At 46.1% G+C, this 14968-nt stretch overlaps 1 protein-coding gene across 1 annotated transcript in view; it reads left to right on the top strand.

Annotated features, from left to right (window-relative positions):
* The window catches only part of SLCO3A1 (solute carrier organic anion transporter family member 3A1), a 107192-nt gene that overhangs the window by 16704 nt on the left and 75520 nt on the right, over positions 1–14968 (top strand). The window lies entirely within an intron of this gene.

Here is a 14968-nt window from a genome sequence, read left to right as displayed (position 1 = left end):
TCAAAGTGCAAGTAGATACAGCGTTTCCGTGTGCTGCTCTGGTTCGCCAGAAGCGGCTTTGTCATGCTGGCCACATGACCTGGAAGCTGTACGCCGGCTCCCTCGGCCAATAACGCGAGATGAGCGCCGCAACCCCAGAGCCAGTCACGACTGGACCTAATGGTCAGGGGTCCCTTTACCTTTAAGCAAAAACAGGACATTCTGGGCAGCGCACGTGCGCTGCAGCCAGGGGTGGTGCGAGCCACCCATGGGGGCGGGACAAGCTTCCCATGGGGGCGGGGTGAGCCAAGGCAGGGGGCACTGCGTGGAGCCTCTGCAGCCTCCCCCTCAGCTGTAGGGTGGCTGAGGCAGTGGGCAGACACAAGCCCCAAGCTGCTTGAAAGAGCAGCGCAGAGCTTGCAGGCAATACGCACGCCGCCTCCCCCTCAGGAGAGACACATGGCTCAGGCTCAGGCCCTGCGGTGTGGCACCCAATGCCCCCCACCTCACCCAGCTACACCTCTGGATTAGGCAGATTCATGGAGGAGAGGGCTGTCGAAGGCTACTAGCCATAAAGGCTGTGCTCTGCCTGCAGAGCTGGAGGCAGCCATGCTTCTGTTTTCTGGAAATCACTCGAGGGGGGGAGTGTTCCTGCAGCGGTGTGGGAAGGGGCATGCGGTGGGTGCAGGAGTTATTTTTTAAAACAAAAGATATATTTTGCCCTTTTGTCATGCCCCTCAGTGATGACACCCGGGGCGGCCTGCGCCCACCGCACCCCACTTCCTACGCCACTGATTCTGGGATCAAATCAGAAACCGAGACAGCTTCTGTGAAGCAGGGACTGTCCCTGGAAAACAGGAGCGCTTGGAGAGTCTGCATGCATGAAGTTTAATAGACTTCGATCATGTCCCCGCCTTTCTTCATAGCTGGGTGGCTCAACCCCTTGATCTGCCTGGTTGTCCTTTTCTTGCATGGTTGTCTACACTGACTGGCAGCAGCTCTCTGAAGATTCCAAGTGGAGCCTTTCCCCACTTGCCAGGGACCAAACCTGGCTGCTTTGGCATTCCAAACACGTTTCCTTTAGCAGATATAACTATTAATTTATTCATTAGCATAACTTATAGCCAGCCTTATTAGGATAACTTATTATCCACTCTGAGCACAATAGTGCTCAGAGTGGATAACAGCTCCAACGCCCCCCTCCAAAAAAAACCCAAAACCCCAGTAGAACAATTAAAGCAATTAAAAAGCAAAAAAAAAAAAAAAAAAGCAAAGCAAAGCAGAAGCAGAACAAACGATTAAATAATCAGAGCTGGTTCAGAATATAAATAAAAATGCAAGCATGTGGGGAAATGGGCTGAGGGATTATTGTGGGTACAATAATTCTGCCTTGCCTTGCTAGCTTTGGAAGAGGAGAGGTGTGCGGCTGGCAGAGAAGGGACATTCCTCTTCTCACCAGTCTTATCTGCCATCCTTGGGACCCCCCTGAGATACTCACCAAAACCACCTGTGGCCTGGAACTGGTTGGGTGCAGCACAGCTGATTGAGGTCCAAAAGGGACACAGCAGCAAGCAGCCTGAGAAAGCTCCACACACCCCCTCCCGGGCACAAGCCTAGAGGGAGAGACTAAGGTGGTGTCAGTTTGTTCCAGAAACTCTTTTAGTTATGAGATTTTGGGGGTGATCTGTGAGATTGTTTGGCCCCAGGGAGAGAGCCGGGGGGGGGGGGGGGAATTGTGGCTGAGAACCAGGAGGCTGAGCGACATTGAGTGGGGAAGCATGTCAGAGGAAGGAATTTATATCAGTATTCATTAGCAGTTCGTATTATGGTATTACTAATTACCGTAATAACTAATGTGTGCTGTATGCAGGTTAAATTTCTTTCTAGATTATTTGTTTCATGATATGTACCATATATACTGCTTGATATTTATTTATTTAAAAAAAAACACTCTCAAAGTGGTGTACAAAAAGAAAACACTGAAACTATTGGATTTTTTAAAAAATATTTTCTCTTTCTCATTTCTCATATTTTCTCTCATTTCTCTCTCTTTCTTTATTATTTTTTATTAGATATTTTCTTGTGTCACAAAACAAACAAGTAAAAGCACATATAGCCTCTTCTTTTTCGATTCATAGAGTCGTTTTCGCACCTCGTTTATGTTCGGTTTGAGACCTCATGCAGCCGGGGTTGGGGGGGGGGAGAGAGAGGGGAGTAAGGCAGAGAGACGAGGGGGGGTGGTGGTAATGTTATTTCCTTCTATTGCATAGTGTTTGTGTAGGATTTCGTGTCGTCATCACGTGGGTAGGTCCTTTATTTATATATTTATTTTTATTGGCAGTTTGTGGCACCTGCCACAGTGCCGGTGATATATAAACAGCCTTTATTTATTCAGAGCATGTGCCCACATCCCTGTGCTCCCCCCGCCGCCACCCCGGCACAACCTCCAAAATAAAATATCCCTGGTAATGTTTTCCAGAACATTCGCCAAGATGGCACAGCAAAGGGGGCTCTTCTGCAGCCTCACAAGGCCTCTCAGCTGCCATTTGACACGTATGAAGGGAGTTGGCTGTGCCGCCTGCATCTCCCTGTGTCCACATCCAGATCCAGCTTCCACTTTGCATAGCTTTTATGCAAATGCAAACCCACGCTGCCTGCTCAGAGGCGGCTGCATGCACCCTGCTATTTTCATGTTCTCGTAATGTTCTGTTTATGTTCTTGTTTGGATCCTGTCTAATTATCCCATAAGCACTTCGAAAATAGAAATTAGGGTGGACTGAAATGGCACCGGCAAAGGCCTCACTGAGCTTGGGAGTTTCAGCCTGTCAGGTTTAGTCCAAGATCGATTTCCTTCACAGTGGTCAGCTTCCCAGCAGACTTGCCAATACTGGCTTTCCCTGGTCACCTGTGGCAAGGAAGAAGGCCCTCCAGGTGATCAGGCCGGGTATGGTTCATCTAGGCTTCGGCTGACTATGACTGCACTGCTAACCCTTCTTACCTGGAAGCAACCCCCACAGAATTCTGTTGGGTTTACTTCTGAGTAGGCATGGTTAGGATTGCAGTGTAAATCAGTATATTGAGGGCAGGTAGGCGAGAGACTTGATGGGTTTGTAACTCTTCTGGCATTTATATATTTATGTGATTTATTATTTATTCTGGCTTTTAGGCAATTATATATAATAGAGTATATTAATACTACTAATAATAATTTATTATTTATACCCCGCCCATCTGGTTGGGTTTCCCCAGCCACTCTGGGCAGCTTCCAACAGAAATATTAGAATACACTAATTTCTTAAAGATTAAAAGCTTCCCTAAACAGGGCTGCCTTCAGATGTCCTCTAAACGTCTGGTAGTTATTTTTCTTTTTGACATCTGGTGGGAGGGCGTTCCATAGGGCGGGTGCCACTACCGAGAAGGCCCTCTGCCTGGTTCCCTGTAACTTGGCTTCTCGCAGCAAGGGAACCGCCAGAAGGTCCTCGGCACTGGACCTCAGTGTCCGGGCAGAACGATGGGGTGGAGAAGCTCCTTCAGGTATACTGGACCGAGGCTGTTTCTATTCTATTCTATTCTATTCTATTCTATTCTATTCTATATTTCTTCTTAGGTTACACCTTGGGTAGGCAAACTAAGGCCCAGGGGCCAGATCCAGCCCAATCAACTTCTAAATCCGGCCAGTGGACGGTCCGGGAATCAGTGTGTTTTTACATGAGTAAAATGAGTCCTTTTACTTAAAATGCATCTCTGGGTTATTTGTGGGGCATAGGAATTAGTTCATATCCCCCCCCCAAAAAAAGTCCGGCCCCCCACAAGGTCAGAGGGACAGTGGACCGGCCCCCTAATGAAAAAGTTTGCTGACCCCTGGGTTACACAGCCAAACCCAGAGCTGTTTTTAAAATATATGGAAACTATACAGGATCAATATGATTTAGGCTGTTTTCCTATTGTGTACTGCTTTGAAAGTAGGGCCTTAAGCAGCATTATGAAAATTAGAAATTACATAAAGAAATGAGATGAATACAGGATGAACAGTTGAGCTGAACGTCTTAAAAAGTCTGGGTGACTCATCAGAATCCTCCTTTACCTGGTGCTGAAAAGGCAACAGGGGCAGCAACAGTTGAACTTCTCTGGGGCGAGTTACAGAGGTGGGGTGCCAAAGCAGAAAAGGCCCCGTCCTGGATTTCCTCTCACTTGAGATGGTGCCAGGACCTGCAAAGAGGCATTAGAAAGCAGAGAGGGACAAGTGTTATTGCTTCTAGGCACATCTGGTGTCTTTTCAATATTAAAATAATGGTCACGAGCTGTGGGGACAAAGGCTGCTTTCTGGTCTCCCTGGATGCCTCCTAATTGATGTCAGGAATGCATATATAGAAAACAGCAAATCCATATCTAGGTGCATGGACTTTCATCCTCAGTCTTCTCCCTGCAACTACGGGATGAGAAAACTGGTCTACCTTCCAAGGCTGTTGTAGGATTTCTTGGGCACATGTTGAGCACTTCAACTGCAGGTGCTAAGTGTTCTTATTATGAGGCCTGTCAGACAATTAGTGGCATTTCAGTTGCTTAGTCCCCTTTTAACCAGTCATCAATTTATCCTTCAATTTTTAAATTATTTTTAAACTGGTCAATTTGCAAATAGCCAAATCCTCAATGATGTTGGCATCATGAGAGGTTTGGTGGAGCAGAGCAAGTCAGAAAGCTTGGTTTTGAAAAGGAGATGAAAATATGCCCTGCAATTGGATTTCTCTTCTCTGCTCCCCCCCCCTCATTTCAATCTTATAAAGCCCCCATCCTTCTTAGGAGAGTGTTGCATACCTCTTTCCTTCTGTCTAACATAGAATGTTTGTGCTTAATAATAATAATAATAATAATAATAATAATATTTCCCACCCTGAAGCTGATCTTGTGGCTTATCTTGAAACAGAATTATTCTTTTTGCAGCAAGAAGCAAAGCTCTCAGGTCTGACAGCTTCCAGGGTTGCATTTTTCAATTTTTTGCAGAGCAAAGAGCCTGATTTAATTTTCTCTCCTCGGTCTTTAGCCTTCGAGAGTGCCAGAGAGCTCCAGTTCAGGCTGACCTAGTTGCAAGGACCCAACATCTGCCAGAGTCAGGGGGTGCTTCAGATAAAAGACTGTCCATCTGGGGGATGTGTTGCTGAAGAAAGCAGTTCCATGCCTGCTTTGGTCTGGCTGTTTAAACCAAGGCCTTTGGAGAAGTTGATTGTTGCTCACCAGTCCTGGCTCTGAATGTGGCTGGCTGGGTGAACATAGGAAATTGCATGAATCAGACCACTGCCACACATAGCTCAGTATTGTTCCCACTGACTGTCAGCAGCTGTCCAGAGTTTAAGACAGGGATGCTTTCTTAGCCCTACCTAGAGATGCTGAGGACTGGACCTGGGGCCATCTACAAAGAGACCTCGTAGTGGGAAGGAGACTGGGAAAGGGAAGAGCTGTGTTGGCAAGGAAAAAGCATAATAATTGGGAAAGTGAGGGGGAGCTGGGCCAGTTTGGGCTGAAAAACAAGGCCATCTCTGTCCTCAGATTTGCAATCTAGAAGACACAGCATAAAAGGAAGGAGGGAGGAAGAGGGAGGAAGAAAAAAGCAAGCTCATTCCCCAGTTCTTAGTGTTCTTATAACAACTAGCTGGGATGGAAAAGACTTAGGTAGCCTGATGAAATTGCTACTTCTCAGAGACAGCTGAAGGAGCAGAAAGGTAAGATCCTGATGGCACAGCTCTGCTTCACCCCCCCCTTCTTGCATCCTGATGGAATGGTTGCAGCTACAGTAGGTGAGTTGAAGGAAAGCCAAAGGCAGCAGAGCCAATGAAACAAACCTCGCTTGGCTTCTCTCCTGCTGCAGCCTGATGAAATTGCATCTATTTGTTGATTAGATCCAGCTTCATCCCCTCCCATATTGTGTGTGTGTGTGTGTGTGTGTGTTGTCATGCCTGTTTCTCTCAGGCTTGGTTCACACACTGTGTGTCCATCGCACGGGATCCATGTCGGGTGTCAGCTGGGCAGATCAAGGCTCTGGTGCTGTACTGAGAAAACCCAGAAAGAAAGAAAGTGCTTTTACACTTTCTGCCTTCGGTGCATTTAATTTGTGAGATTTCAGCTTGCCAGCCTTCAGCCGCCTAAGGTTGAAATCTCACAAATTGAATGTGCGTAAGATCCGGGACGTGGGTGGCGCTGTGGGTTAAACCACTGAGCCTAGGGCTTGCCAATCAGAAGGTCGGCGGTTCGAATCCCCTTGACGGGGTGAGCTCCCATTGCTCGGTCCCAGCTCCTGCCAACCTAGCAGTTCGAAAGCACATCAGTGCAAGTAGATAAATAGGTACCGCTCCAGCAGGAATGTAAACGGCGTTTCCGTGCGCTGCTCTGGTTCGCCAGAAGCGGCTTTGTCATGCTGGCCACATGACCTGGAAGCTGTACGCCGGCTCCCACGGCCAATAACGCGAGATGAGCACTACAACCCCAGAGTCGGTCACGACCGGACCTAATGGTCAGGGGTCCCTTTACCTTTAAGATCCGAGTGCACTGCATTTCCATCTCTGACATTCAGCCTCCTCCTCTCAATACAAGCTGCAACATCTTAAAACACTGGAGAAATGCTGATGGAGAAGCTGTGCTAGTCAGTTGCAGCAAACACACAATCCCTTGTGGTACTCTGAAGCAGTAACAGATTTACTGTGGCAAAAGCTTTTGTGGACCAAAGCCGACTGTATCATATGCTTGGGGTGTTATTCTCTCTTGGCAGATACTAGGCTTCCTTGCTTGGCTTGGAATTTGATGTAGGTGATCCTCCTGGTTCTCCAGAAAGAACTAAACATGTGTAAAGAATCCTAGGCAGATCTGGCAATAAGCTATCAAGTTGTTGCGTTATTTTTAAAATAAAGATTGCAAGAAAAGTGTATGCCTCTCTGGACTGCATTAGACTTGTTTCATCTTGGATCCTGTACCCCAGGGGTGGCCAACTCCCAAGAGACTGCGATCTACTCACAGAGTTAAAAACTGGCAGTGATCTACCCCCTTTTTGGGGGTTCAGGTCAAAGGTTTTTTTAGGAAGGAGGAAGGCCCATTTGGGGGGGAGGTTCAGGTAAAAGTTATTGAGTTTTTTCAGGGAGGAGGTAAAATGTTGAGCTTTTTTTAGGGGAGCCACAGTTGTTCAGCTTCTTTGGGGGGAGCCAATGATCTACCAGTGATCTACCGCAGATGTCTAGTGATCTACCGGTAGATCACGATCTACCTGTTGGACATGCCTGCTGTACCCAATTCAAAAGATCCAGTGGAGTTAAAGTATTTCTAGTTCAAATACTAAAACTTGAGGACATCTAGTGTTGCTGAATGTCTGTGCATAGCATAGCTGCCAAGTTATCCCTTTTTTACAGGGATTTTCCCTTATGCTGAATAGGCTTCCTCGCGAGAAAAGGGAAAACTTGGCAGCTTTGGTGCATAGTTAAACTATGGAACTCGCTTCTGCAGGAGTCAGTGATGACCGAACTCGCTTCTGCAGGAGTCAGTGATGACCGCCAACCTAGATGGCTTTAAAGGAGGATTAGCCATATTTTGAGGGCTATCGATGGCTGCTAGGCATGAGGGCTGTATTCTGCCTCTGCTTTTGGAGGCATTATACACCTGAACACCAGTTGCTGGAAACCGCAGGAGGGGATCATGCTGTTGTGCTTGGGTCCTGTTTTTTGGCTTCCCATTGGGGTGTCTGGTTAGCCAGTGAGAGAACAGGAGGCTGGATAAGATGGGCCTTGTGCCTTGCCCTGTAGTGCCCTTCTTACATTGGTTAGTATATTAAAACCATCTATGTTCCTTAGGCTTTTAAAAACTATGTCAGGTGGGTTAATGAATTCCAATTCATCCTCTTCTCAATAAGATGCAGCTTTTGTTCTTACCACCTACATCTCTGTGTGCCTGTGAGATGTGTGGGAGGGAGATTATTTGTGGTGTTTTTAACAGCTTGGCAGGTAAGTCTGTGTGTGTCAGAGAGAGAGAGAGAGAGAGAGAGAGAGAGAGAGAGAGAGAGAGAGAGAGAGAGAGAGAGAGAGAGAGAGAGAGAGAGAACTTATATAATGCTTGTAAGTACAAAATTTGGTTCCCAGGAGTTTGAATTCCCAGCACCCTGGGGTGCAAAGGCTCATCTTCAGGAAATATGGAGCAAGTGAGAACGAACCTTTGTTACATCTAGCAATTAAAATGTGTCAGAAGCACTCCAGATGCAAATTGGTGTTGTTTGTTCGCTCCAAAATGGAACCTTAATTTGCCAGGGGATTTATTTTACAAATTATTTGGAATGGAGGAGACTAATCAGGCATCCTGGGGCAGAGCAGCAGCCTCCTTTCCATGTTGCTGCCTCGTTGCAGCTGAGCGCCTCCTTCCTTGCCCGCATTGTTTATATTTGTTTTTATTAAGGGCATTGTTAACCTGCCCTTCATTAATTGATCCCCAGGATGGGTTACACCATCATTTTAAAACAATTTAAAATGACAATTGAGACGGTAATCTAGACAAAACAAGGGGCACTCCTGATATAAATTGAATACAGAAGAGCAAAATCCAGCACAGGGATTGTAGCCCCTGCAGATGAACTTCCCTACAGACCCTCACGGGTGCTCAGATTGGCAGAGGGGACCCTCAGAAGTTCAGAGGTAGCGACAGCCCAGGGGAAGGAACTCTCTGTGGCAGGCCCTAAGTTGTGGGATTCCTTCCAGCAGTGGGCCTGGCACCTTCAGCATATACCTCAAGAACCGCTTCTCCCTATATGAACTGACCCATACTCTGTTATCATCAGCTGAGGTCTTTCTTTGGGTGCCTCCCCCACGAGAGGTCTGCAGGGTGGCCACATGGGAACAGGTCTTTTTAGTGGTGGCTCCCCATTTGCAGAATGCTCTCCCCAGGGAGGCTCACCTGCCACCTTCATTACATATATTTAGGTGCCAGGCAAAAACATTTCTCTTCAACCAGGCATTTGGCTGATTAACATTCTACGGCCTTTTAAATGTTTCTAAGGAGGTGGGTTATTGTTTTGCTTTTACTTTATTATGTAATTTGTGTTTTCATTTTGTATTTTTACATTGTGAACCACCCTGTGATCTTCAGACAAAGAGCAGTACACAAATTTAAATGATTATGATCATGATGATCATGATGATCATGATATAGCTTTTGCCTTATGCTGAAGATGTACCTCTTTACATTGGCCCTGGACATTCAAGAGAGAAATAGATTTTAGAACCTGCTCTGTTTGGTTCTAAAATCTGTATGTTTCAAATGCTGTATTACATATTGCTGTGACACACTCCTGGGGAAAGGTGGGTCGTAAATCTAATGATAAATCTCATTAATTAATAATAAATTACTAATCACCCAGCTTTTAAGTGCCGCTGAAACATCAGCCTTAACTGTGCCAGGCATGCTTCCAGGCGCAGGTCATTTCATAGTTGTGGTGCCACCACTGAAAAGGCCCTGTCCTGTGTCCCCATCCAACAAATTGATTGGACCTTTATGAGACGCCCTAGATCAGCCTTTGCCAACCATGTGGCAAACCCTCCTCATTTAATCCCCACAACAATCCTGTGAGGTAAATTAGGCTAAGAAGGCAATAACTGGTCTAAGCTCATTTAATGAGCTTTGTGGCAAGTGAGGATTTGAACCCCTCTCTCCTGGGTCCTAGTCCAACACTCTAACCACTGTACCACACTGGCTCTCTGCAAATCTGTCAGCTAAGAGTCTCGAGTCTGAGTCTTTCATGGCTTCCCACTTTTCCTGTTACTTGTTACTTACTTGGTAAATCCCATTTTTGTTTGACAGGCGGATATTTTGGGTGGATGCTGAGGTCAGCAGCTTTTCACCCATCAGGCTGTTTCTGTGGGGATGATGATGAGCACAGTAATCTTTTGACGTTGGAAGTCAGTGTTTGTGACAGTAGCAGGGAATATCTCGTAGTTTCCTTTAACGAGGGGGGGGCGCGCAGGGAGATGGGTCTTCTCACAGAATCATTTCTCAAAGCATGTTGTTAAAATGAGAACGAATTTTGGGGGGTAGGATCCTGAAGCTGATCTCCTGAATACATAATTTTTTTGCAAAACGATAAATGAAAATGGTTCCCTACTGTATGTTTTTTCAAAAATACCTGTGATGATATTTGGATTCAGAGGTGCCTTTTCCCCCTTTTCTGTAAAGAGTTCATTACAAAATGAACACTATTTCTGATGTTAGACCAGGCATCCCCAAACTGCGGCCCTCCAGATGTTTTGGCCTACAACTCCCATGATCCCTAGCTAACAGGACCAGTGGTTGGGGAAGATGGGAATTGTAGTCGAAAACATCTGGAGGGCTGAAGTTTGGGGATGCCTGCGTTAGACCTTCTCTGGGAAATGTTTGTTTCTCTAATCATTCTCAACCCTTTTGCACTGCTTTCTGAACTGTATTGCTGCACATCTGTCCTTGCTTGCATCTCTAGAAATGCTGCCAGCAAAAACATGGCCTGTTGCGCATGGATCTGAGGGCCATTGAACCTCAGGGCTTATTTACACTTCCGTTTGCCCCACTGCTTTCCCCCAAAGAAAACCTGTGATCTGGTGCTGAATCAGAACGAATGGCCATCAGGTTTTCCCATGGATTGCGATCTGTTCCAATTTAGCCCCAAAGAGCAGGTTTCCCGGAGGAAAGCAGAGAGGCAAGGGCAAAACCACTGGACCTCGTGCCTGCAAAGCATGGGACAAGTCGGAAACTGCTCAGCCCCTTGCTTTCTAGGCACGGAACAAGCAGATGTGTGGATGAACCCTCACAGTGGATGCTTCTTGTCCCTTCATCCCTCCCCTTGCCCAACGTGCAAGCCATCCCTCCTTCACTCAGTCGCAGAAGAAACCGCAAGGCTCTTTGTGTTTGAGGTGCTATTATTGGTGTTCTCTACTTGCCAAGAAGTGTCTCCAAGGAGATATGGAGCAAAGACAAATTCAGGAGTAGGTTGTGTCATGTAGGACAATCCCAGGCGTGCCAAAGTACTAGGAAGGCATTCTGCAGTGATGCTTTCAAGTATGGCTTCTCTATGTTCTTAAATGTCTCACAGAAGGAAGATCTATCTCTATCTATCTATCATCTATCTCAGTAACAAGGACTGAGAGATTCAGGGGGATGGGGGGCTCGTTTTATCTCACTGTAAACAAGTGGTACAGTGACAAGAAAGTATTTCTATTATCCATCATCTATCTATATCTATCTATCTATCAATCATCTATCTATATCTATCTATCTATCTATCTATCTATCTATCTATCATCTATCTATCTATCATCTCTGTCTATCTCTGTCTGTCTGTCTAGTACATTTGTGTGTGTGTTGGAGAACTGCATTGCAAAAACCAGATGAGTGCAAATTCTGGAGGTTAACTGTTTCCATTTAATGCATTTTTACAGGAATTAGGTGCACCCACATTAAAATGTGAGCCAGACAAACGTCTTCTTGTACCCCACGTCCCATGCACAGCAAGAGTTCTCGCTCACAAGATTCTTATTCTGCACTGCCTGCTGTTTTAAACGGAAACCGTAGTGGCAGAAACACTACTATTACACTACTGAAAAATGGCTAAGCATTACACCGAACCTCATCATTTTCCCGTGAGGGGTGTATTAGGACTGAACTGTATTAGGAAACCACAAACAGGTCAGAATTGGGAGGTCCTTTTTGTCAAGTTCACCTGAAGGAAGGTTTTAATTGCTGCCAAACTGCTGGAGGTGAGAGGTCTCCTCTTTCAAGGAACTGGCCATGGCTCACGGGGAGAACATCTGCTTTGTATGCAGCAGGTCCCAGTTTACACCCATGGCATCTCCAATTAGGAGATAACCCTGCAAAATCCTGGGGAGCTATTGCCAGTCAGTGTAGACACCAGATAGACCAATATTCTGACTTGGTCTAAGGTAGTTCTGTGTGGTGCTATGAGAGCTTTACAACTAACGTCCCTGAAATCTTCTAAGGACCTTGAGGGGGTCCTAATACCCTTTACCCTGTTTTGCATAGAAGAGGTTCCAGATTAAATCCCTGGCTCTTCCAAGGCGACTTACCCTCCAGAAACTTGACGTACACACTAGTGGCATGCGGTGAAATTTTTCATAGGGGAACAGATGTGCCGCAAAGAAGGTCCGAAACACAACATTGTGGAAGCAGGCACATTTCACCAAGTTGCGCTGGCCTTGGCACAGTCTTTCAGCCAGACTGCACATGCACAGATGCATTCTCTAAGCAGGGAAATGTTTCTTTAACTGAGTCCCTCTCCATATTTTCTAACTAAAGTATAGACACACGGTATGGTCTTTCTGGTCACCACACCTTCACTTGAATGCTTGAAACTGCACGCTTTTAGTTGCTACAGGGGGAAAAACAAAAAACAAACCTGTGCTGTGTTGTCTTCAGAACAAAAGGAGACACGTTAAACGCAAAGCACCAAACACCACGTGTAGTTATTTTGTTCAACGGACTATTCCTGTTCCTCGGCTCCAGCCGCTCCTGCTGATGACTCATCAGTCGTAAGTGGAAGCCAAAGCAGGGCTGCACAAAATGCGTTTGCACGCAGGAAACGAACCAAGGGAACATCTCTCAGAGTATTTATCACGTCAGAGCGATAAATATTGTGATATGAAATTGAATGTATACGAATGAGTTGGACACACTTTAATACTCGAATTTACCAGGAACATTTAGGGGACTAGCCTAGTTACCACAAGTCCACTGACTGCACGCCACGAGACTGAGCTAGATGGACCAAGAATCTCATGGTTGTGTGGCGATGTCCCTCACTCCCCAGGAAATAAGACGCAAGACACAGTGAATTGATTTTAAGTGGGTGAAAAAGGCCACAACTTTATTGGTTTCGGATGTTGAGCGGTATTGGCTTAGGCATTGGAACCTAACCGACTGGAACCACCCGTGTGTTACAGTCTGGGAGAAATTAACCACCAGAAAGGAGCCCAATGATGTACATCTACTGAGACACCTCCTGTGGCCACCGTTGGGGGGTGCCATAAGGCCCTGACCTCCGCAGGCTCAGGACAAAGCTACCGCCCCCGGAACCCCTTTAACGGGATTAAATCTCCAATTTCTGTGCAGAGGATGACGTAATCTACCCCCCTTTTCTTTTACGCAAATTTCCAATGCCTAACTGCCAAACCAAGTTGTGACGAATTGCTATGAGGTAGGCGAAAAAAACAGTTTGGCTAGTCCAAGTGGAAAAAGTCCTACCAGGCTCCCGGCGAACCAAGGCGACCAACCGAAGTCCATAGCAGCGTCGGCCTAACCTGCCTAGCCTAAAGGGTGGGTGGATGGGTGATCCGATCGGTCCGAGAGCCGGGGCGGAAGAGACTGAGTTCCTGCCTCCGGCTGGTTTAGAGGGAGTGAAGCCCCGCCTCCCGGCCGACCCTATTGGTCGGCCCAGGTATGACGGAGGCGGGAACTCTCATCTCACGAGGGGGCTGAGCTCTCAGCCCCCATTGCGAGAGTTCGGTCAGGCCACGCCCACAACACCACCTCTGTGGGATGCGGAAGTGGCTTTTCCTATGTTCCTATGTTTCACCCGTGGCTCTGTGGTGGCACACCTGCTTGGCATGCAGAAGGCCTCAGGTTCTACCCTCAGCACCTCCAGTTAAAATAAATAAGGAGCTGGTGCTTATAAGCACCTCTCTTTCCCTAAGACCTTGGAGACCCACAGCTGGTCAGACAGTGCCAAGCAAGATGTAGAAATCATTTATATATACACCTCATTGTTTTAATTTTTTTTAAAATGCAAAAGCTTTAGCTCTTTATATATGCAAATGTTGTAGCGGCCATCCTAGGCTCCTTTGGGAGGGTGGGATATAAACCTGAATAAACAAACATCTGCTATTTTGGGTGTATGTTTTCATTTCACTCTGGGGTGGCTAGTGGGAAGCGATTCATAAAGAAATATAGATGTGCTTATTTTAGCTACTTTGAGGCACCCAGGTGATGTTCTGGACTGCTGTTCCTGTTGGACCAAACTAATGTGGCCAATTGTCAGGGATGATAGGAATTGTACATGACAACATCTATATATCACTACATTGGCTTTGTCTGGCTTCAGGAATACAAGAAATTGCATTTCCCCCTTTAATTTTTCCATACTAAGTAATACAGACGAGTCCAGTAAAACTTATTCTCTCTTCTGCCCAGTGATCTTTTAATGTCCTCTCAGCATTCCGATGTTCACTGAGGGCATATCTAAGAGGACAGAGGCTGCCAGAATCTCTTAGAATCCAGCTACTGAGGACATCATCTACTTTTTGAGGAGGTTCTGATTGCCTCTGGTCCTAACTATTTTTTGCCTTTCTCCTAAGGCTGTCCTTTTTTGTTTTTAAGGTCTTTACTATTTGGGCCGTGTGTGTGTGTGTGTGTGTGTGTGTGTGTGTGTGTGTGTGTGTGTGTGTGTGTGTGTTCTAAGTCTTTGATGTGGATGTTTTTAAAGGCTTGCTGCAGAATATACATTTCTCTCCAGAACAGTTTCTGCGTTTGCTCCTTTCAGGAGGAACAATTTTCTGTGTGCCTATTAATCTAATAATGCTGCCGAAAGAGCTTATCCCCTGTCGGCAAGAGGAGAAAGTTCTGCAACAGAATATGGCGGGTCAGGTGTTAAGTAATCTGACCCCAAAACTGCATTCCCTCAGCCGTTTACTCCATTTCCCTCATGTTTCCTTGTCAGTTTATGCATTATATTTGAGCTTCCACATGCTGTAAAGGCCACTTCCAGAAAATTAAAGGAATGTTGTGCATTTTTTGCGTTCATTTCCATTTTATTTAATTCCAGAAAAAAACCCTGTTTGCAGCCCCCTTACCCCAGAAAATCAGAGAAGTGACAAAATTCAGAGCAATATAACAGCTTACAGTTCTTTTCTGCCATTTTCATGGGGAAATTACAGGGGAACGGAAATATGCATGTGCGGAAAGTGTTGTTGTATTATTATTATTATTA

The sequence above is a fragment of the Zootoca vivipara genome, chromosome 13 (assembly GCF_965207765.1).
Source record: "Zootoca vivipara chromosome 13, rZooViv2.hap1.1, whole genome shotgun sequence".
NCBI classification, from domain to species: Eukaryota; Metazoa; Chordata; class Lepidosauria; order Squamata; family Lacertidae; genus Zootoca; species Zootoca vivipara.
The sequence above is the reverse complement of the archived record's forward strand: the minus strand, read 5'-3'. Positions and strand labels throughout refer to the sequence as shown.